Source organism: Taudactylus pleione, unplaced genomic scaffold (genome assembly GCF_031769625.1).
Source record: "Taudactylus pleione unplaced genomic scaffold, aTauple2 ptg000077l, whole genome shotgun sequence".
NCBI lineage: Eukaryota > Metazoa > Chordata > Amphibia > Anura > Myobatrachidae > Taudactylus > Taudactylus pleione.
Genome location: NW_028284479.1, coordinates 2725841 through 2732013, shown reverse-complemented (window position 1 = coordinate 2732013; position 6173 = coordinate 2725841).

Below are 6173 nucleotides of genomic sequence, written 5' to 3'. Positions count from 1 at the left end.
TCTCAAAATTTCGGTGGCCCAAACAATGCTCCATCAACCGCTGGAATGTTCCCGGGGCATTGCAGAGCCCGAATGGCATTCTCAGGAACTCAAACAGCCCCATAGGTGTGGTAAAGGCAGTTTTTTCCCTATCCTCCGGAGCTACTTGTACCTGCCAATAACCACTCGTTAGGTCCAGGGTGGAAAAATATTTAGCAGTCTTGAGGGCTGCCAAAGATTCCTCAATTCGGGGAAGTGGATATGCGTCCTTATGAGTTATGTTATTTAATTTACGGTAGTCGACGCAAAACCGTAACTGCCCATCTTTTTTCTTTACCAAGACCACGGGAGCTGCCCACGGACTGTGGCTCTCCCGGATGACCCCAGATGCCTTCATGTCGTTCAACATTTTCCGCACCGGCTGATACAGAGCTGGGGCCAGGGGTCGGTATGTTTCTTTAATTGGTGCAATAGTCCCAGTCGGAATTTGATGCATTACACACTCGACTTTCCCAAAATCCGATGGATTAGTACTAAAGGCGAGAGGAATGTCCTGCACCAGTCGAAGGACGCCATTCTTTTTCTCTTCTGACGTGTCTTCATTACCAATTTGTATAGTTTTCCACCACACTTCATCCTTCATTTCTGGTGAACTTTCAGCAACGACACTACCTTGTTCCACAACAAAACCTGGATTGATGATATCCTGGAAGGTAACTTGGGATAATTTGGCGATGGGGTGATGACAAAATAACCGGATGTGATGGTTATGGGGATTCAATATCCGTATGGGTACTCGACCACCCGTCACTTCCACCAACGATCTAGCGACAACAATGTCTTCCATACCTGCATTCACATTTGGTTCAATGAAGACCTCATAGTTGGTTCCTTGTGGTCCACAACGGGCTTTAGCCCATATCACCATTTCTGAGTTGGGCTGCAGAATCACTGGACGCGAGTCAGCTATTCGGGCCTTTCCAATTTCTCCATTTAGCGTAGCAAATTTTTGATGTCCTTGAATAATTTTTATAGTGTGTTGCAAAACTTGTCTTTCAGAGGAGTTTTTCCGGTAGAGCTCCTTTTTCAAAGCCGATATAAGCTCTTCTGGGCAATTTTGGGGAATGTTCATTCCAATAATGACAGGTATGGCATTAGTGTCTTCTACATTGGTGATGATACACCCTTGTTTGGGTAACACCGCCTTTCCGACCTTGACATCCACCTCCCAGTACCCCTGGCAGGAAATTCCCAACCCATTGCTGGCAATCAGTTGTAGCCAGGTCGGGGGTGGAAGAAGAAGTTGTTGAGGCTCCCAATATTTTTGATATGTCGTAAATTGCATGGTGGTCACCTGGGATCCCGTGTCAAGCATAGCCAACATTTCCACTCCACTTAAAGTGATGGGGACCACGGGACACCTCCCCACGAATTGGGGCCACCACTGCTCAGGGGAAGGGTCTAGTCTACTTGTGTTCCCCGAGGATTGTCTTCCATCCTCGGGGTGCTGGAGTTTAAAGTTGCGCTCGAAGTGTCCACTTCGGTTACATGGACGGCAAATTGGCCACCCCAAAGAGTCAAATTGATCCGTTGGTCGGCGCCCATTGGTGCGTGGCGGAGTCCACCAATCCGATGTCGCCCTCCTCCTCTCCGGGCGCCACTGAGTTTCTTTGGGTTCCACATGTTGTCGAGTCAGTTTTTTTATTTCCTGACACATCTCTGTCATTCCCGAAGCCAGCTTATCCATCTGACTGGTAAGGTTTTGTAGGTGGTTAGGTGCAGATGATTGAACACTTTGTACCGCTTTTTCTTTGGCTTTGGTTGGGACTCCCATGGAGACCTCTCGACTCAACTCTTGAAAGTCTGGCATTTCTGGAAAGGTAATTTTTTCATCTCGTGTATAACCTACGACTTTAATGGATGCTTCTTTGAAGTCCAGGAAGGATTCCCTAGGCATTTGTAATCGTAGAAGACATAACTGGGTCCTGGTACTTTCTCCTCGGGTGCCCTCAATGAATTGGTTAATTAAAGTTTCATCCGGGCTCCTCACTTCATTACTATCCATGGACTGCATGCGTCGTAAAGCTTCCTGAAGTCCTAATGCAAAATTCCGAAGGGACTCGCCAGCCTGCTGCTTTCGAGCATAAAATTTCATTTTCAATTCCGATACGGTTTGTAGATCAAAGGTATCCGCTAGTCTCTGTATGATTTGATCAATGCTTTGCCTTTCCTCGCGGGGCCACGAAGTTACTTCCCCCAATGCTGAGCCCTTCAGCTGTCCGATTAATATCTCCACTTGTTGGCATTCTGTCAGTGGGTATAATCTGAACATACTCTTCATCTTATGTTTGAACTCTCTTAATGAATTACCATCCGCGCCTTGGTCATCTCCGCTATAAGTGGGGAGCCACGGGGCCCCGAAGTAATAGGGTAGGGTAATGGGGTTTAGTTGCGCCATGACTGGGTTCTGACGACTCGAGTCTCCCGCCGAATGTTGTTCTTGTAACATTTCCTCTATATGTCAAATCCTGTTCGTGACGCCAATTGTGATACCCCGGGATCGGGAGGACGTTACGTAACTGATTACTGTTGAGTATAGAGGGAGCTTATTCTTCTACGACCCTTTCAGATATTTCTTCACAGTACTGTTGGATAAACTCTTACCACATTCAACCGCTTGGGTAAAAGGGAATTGATATTTATTCACTCTGTAACTCGGAGGTTAATGTTACAAGAAAACATTTAGATTTGTTATTACATGCAGTACATTTTGTAACAATGTTCACACAAGAAAATACCCGCCTCCCAATGGGAATTTTATTATGCTGGAACCGCTTGACTTCAATGCTGTTCCACTGTAAAGGAATGATTAAAGCAAGATATGGCACAAACATACAGCAATCCACTCTATATATTCTATAACGGGTAACTTTTCCTAAGCAGCTGCTTCTACTGGCCTAATGCCTAGGTTCAGTCTATTAAGGGCTAGCCATTTATATCTGTACGGTGGTGCACTTTAGATGTCTTATTAAAGGGTTGCTTTGCCGACAGTCTTGAATTACACGAACTGAATAGGGTGATAGGGAATTGTTAGTTCCCTGCTGCACTGTTCCTGATCCTTATTAGTTGCAGTTCTGCTCTTTTGGGGACAAGAATTAGTTTATTTAGTGGGTGTAACACAGCTCCTAGTTTTCACCCTACTTATGGCTACCAACAGAATGATAAGCCCTTTCCGGATGCCAACTTGTATTACTAGTGCTGGTATGGTAGTAAGCCTAGGGCAACATAAGTCTAAATGCTTGCAAGACTTGTGGTAATCTCAGTCCTGTGCCTTCCTGCTGTCCCTGATGCTCCACCATGGGATTAGCTTTAGCTAGCAGAAGGGGGAGAATGCGGAACCTGTCGACTGGTTACAGTGTAGATTGATAATTTAATCCTGCTACTTGAAGTTAGTCCCTCATAGAAACATTAGTGGCTTTTTATTAGGAAGTGGCCACTTTATAATCCTCCTCAAGGCTCCTGTTTTATGCACTGCGGGGAGGGATGAATAGTCTTAACAGGGGTGATACTGAGTACCGCTTCCCTCAGCCACCAGCAGAAAGTAAGGGGTTAATGTCACAGCTCCTGCTTCTCTACTTTAGTCTATAACTGCCTGGGTTAAGTGCTTATTAGAGTTTGCGGCGCTGGGGTTAACAGGCACGAGTACTGTCCCTCTTTAGGCTAACTGTTCAATTGTGTCCTAGCAAGGAGGCAGAGGTACTATAATGCAGGGTGGTGTCTTTGTATTTTACTACAGACCTCTCCAGCAGCTGGGCTTGCGATGGGATGTCACCCCTGAGGAGTCACCACCTCCGGCACCCTCCTCCCGCCTCCAGACCAGTCTCCGACTCTTGGCCGCCTCCCACCTCCCGCCTCCGTCTCCTGCGGACTCGCCTCCTTCCCCAGCAGTCTCCGGACTTCCTGCCGTCGCACAGGAGAGTATCCAGACCAGTTTCCAGGCACTTTCCGGCCGCGGCTCTCGCTCCCAACCTCCGGTGGGCTTACAGGTCAGTGCGCAGGTCCAGTCTTGTCTGCCCCTCACCTCAGGACTCCCCAACGGTTCCCCCGGCAGTTTCTTATATTTTTCTCATCCGGGTCCTCTTCACGCGCCGGCTTTGCTCCCGCCAGACGCGCATGCAGCAGGGTAATTATTGGAGTCCCCGAGACAGCACAATATCAACAACCAGGCTCCCCTCTTAGGTCCAATGGGGAAATCCGGGCCTCGCGCTTCTCTGTTACCAATAGACTAAGGTCGGGAACTGTCCATAGTCCCAGAAGGGGTAATTGGGTAGTGTAAACTGATAGGGAATGAGGCATATGGATGCCCATTCACAGTACAAGCAGTGCATCACATATAGTCTAGGCATACCAACCCTACATACGTATATAATAACAAATATTCTTATATAAACAAAGAGCACTTTTATATTATAGGTACCCAACAGGGGTATCCGGACCACTGGGGGTACCACACTAGTCAGGCTCACACTGTATAGCTTCCAAGATCAGACGAGACTGGGCATATTTAGTGTGATATGGCTGTAGAAAAAGAAACCTTGGTATACATACTTTTGGCCTTTAGTGTTAGCTAGGTGTGTGTACCATTAGCTCATATGAAGGGTGCTATCTCATAGTTGTCGTTGAACTCTCATGGGGATAATGTCTGTGTGGCACCCCCAGAGAAACTGCTTAGCCTGGCAGTCCTTTCTTGTGCACAATGAGTGTTGCTGAGGATTGACTCTAGGACCCAGGAGCAGCCACCTGTGAGCAGCAGCAGCACTGCTGAGCCCAGGATAGAAAGTGAAACTAAAAAAGGCAGAGCAGAAGCTGCATTGTGAAGCGTGACAAGAGCCATGTACTGTGAGCTGTTGGAGAAATGCAACTACCAGGAGTGTGTGTGTGTGTGCTGCACTGAGTCTTGATTGAGGGCACAGACAGTGGGGATCAGTAGCTGATCGGGGTGCCTGTGAGAAGGAGACCCCCCTCTATGTGAAGACAAGAGAGCTTGAAAGTGCTCAGTTTTACTGATCTTACTACAGCACCAAAGAGAGGAGAGGCTGTGTGTGCAGGTCACGTGCTACATGCTGTGCTGGCATTTGGACAGGTATCCTTTGCATTGTAATACATGCCAGGAGAAGGACTGCACAATCATAGAGACTGATCTTATAGGAAGTGGATTTTCTGCAAAGACTGTAACCATTTCAAGTATCATTTAATACCCGGGTATTCTTATAATGAGCTCCAACGTGCTGATCAGTGAAGATTAGGGACACTATTCCTGGGCGCACTAATGAGAAACACGGTAGTTTATTGCCAATCTTTTGAGATCGTAGTGTTTATAGGAAATGTTATTCTGCACTTGATTTTATATGACACTGTGAAGTATATTGTTCATGATCGTAGCTGTTTCCTATAGAGTATGCAAAGTAATTAATTATTGAAATTTTACAGTATTAACAGAGAAGTGAATACATATCTGAAGTTAATTGCCCTACCATATTTGAATTGAATGTATTACTGTACTTGCATATTATATTGCTGAGTGTCGTGATATGAGCCAGATTATTGTTAACCGATTATTTTAGTAAGTAGCTTGGGTTTGGAAGCCAGTTCTCAAATTCACAAAACTGCAGTTATCTCTAATAAATCGGCTCTCTGCAGAGCAGACTGTTTGAATGACCCTTTGTCTGGACTGATCTTCCTTACCTCTCTGAAAAGTGAAAAACATCTGTATGAGAATCCAGTTCACCAGGTAAAACAGTTTAGCTACAGTCACCATTTCATACTACACCTGGGTACTACATCTGTAGTTCAAAAATCCAGAACATTTCTTTTTTAGAGAGTTTGTTAGAGAGATCTCCTCCTCTTTCTCCCAGGGTAACGTGTTCGATTGCTTTAAACGACATGTCTTCAGGATTAGATGTGTGAATTTGGGTGAAATGTTTGCAGACCGCATGTCCTTCTACCTTGTTTTTTATGCTCCGTATGTGCTCTTGAATTCTGAGTTTAAGGGGTCTTTTCGTTTTCCCTATATACTTTATACCACATGTACACTCCAATAGGTATATGGTGCAGGTGGAATTTCAGTTCATATGTTGTCTTATTTTCTATTCTTTAGAATCATTAAAAAATTTTAAAAACTTTCTTTGTGGATG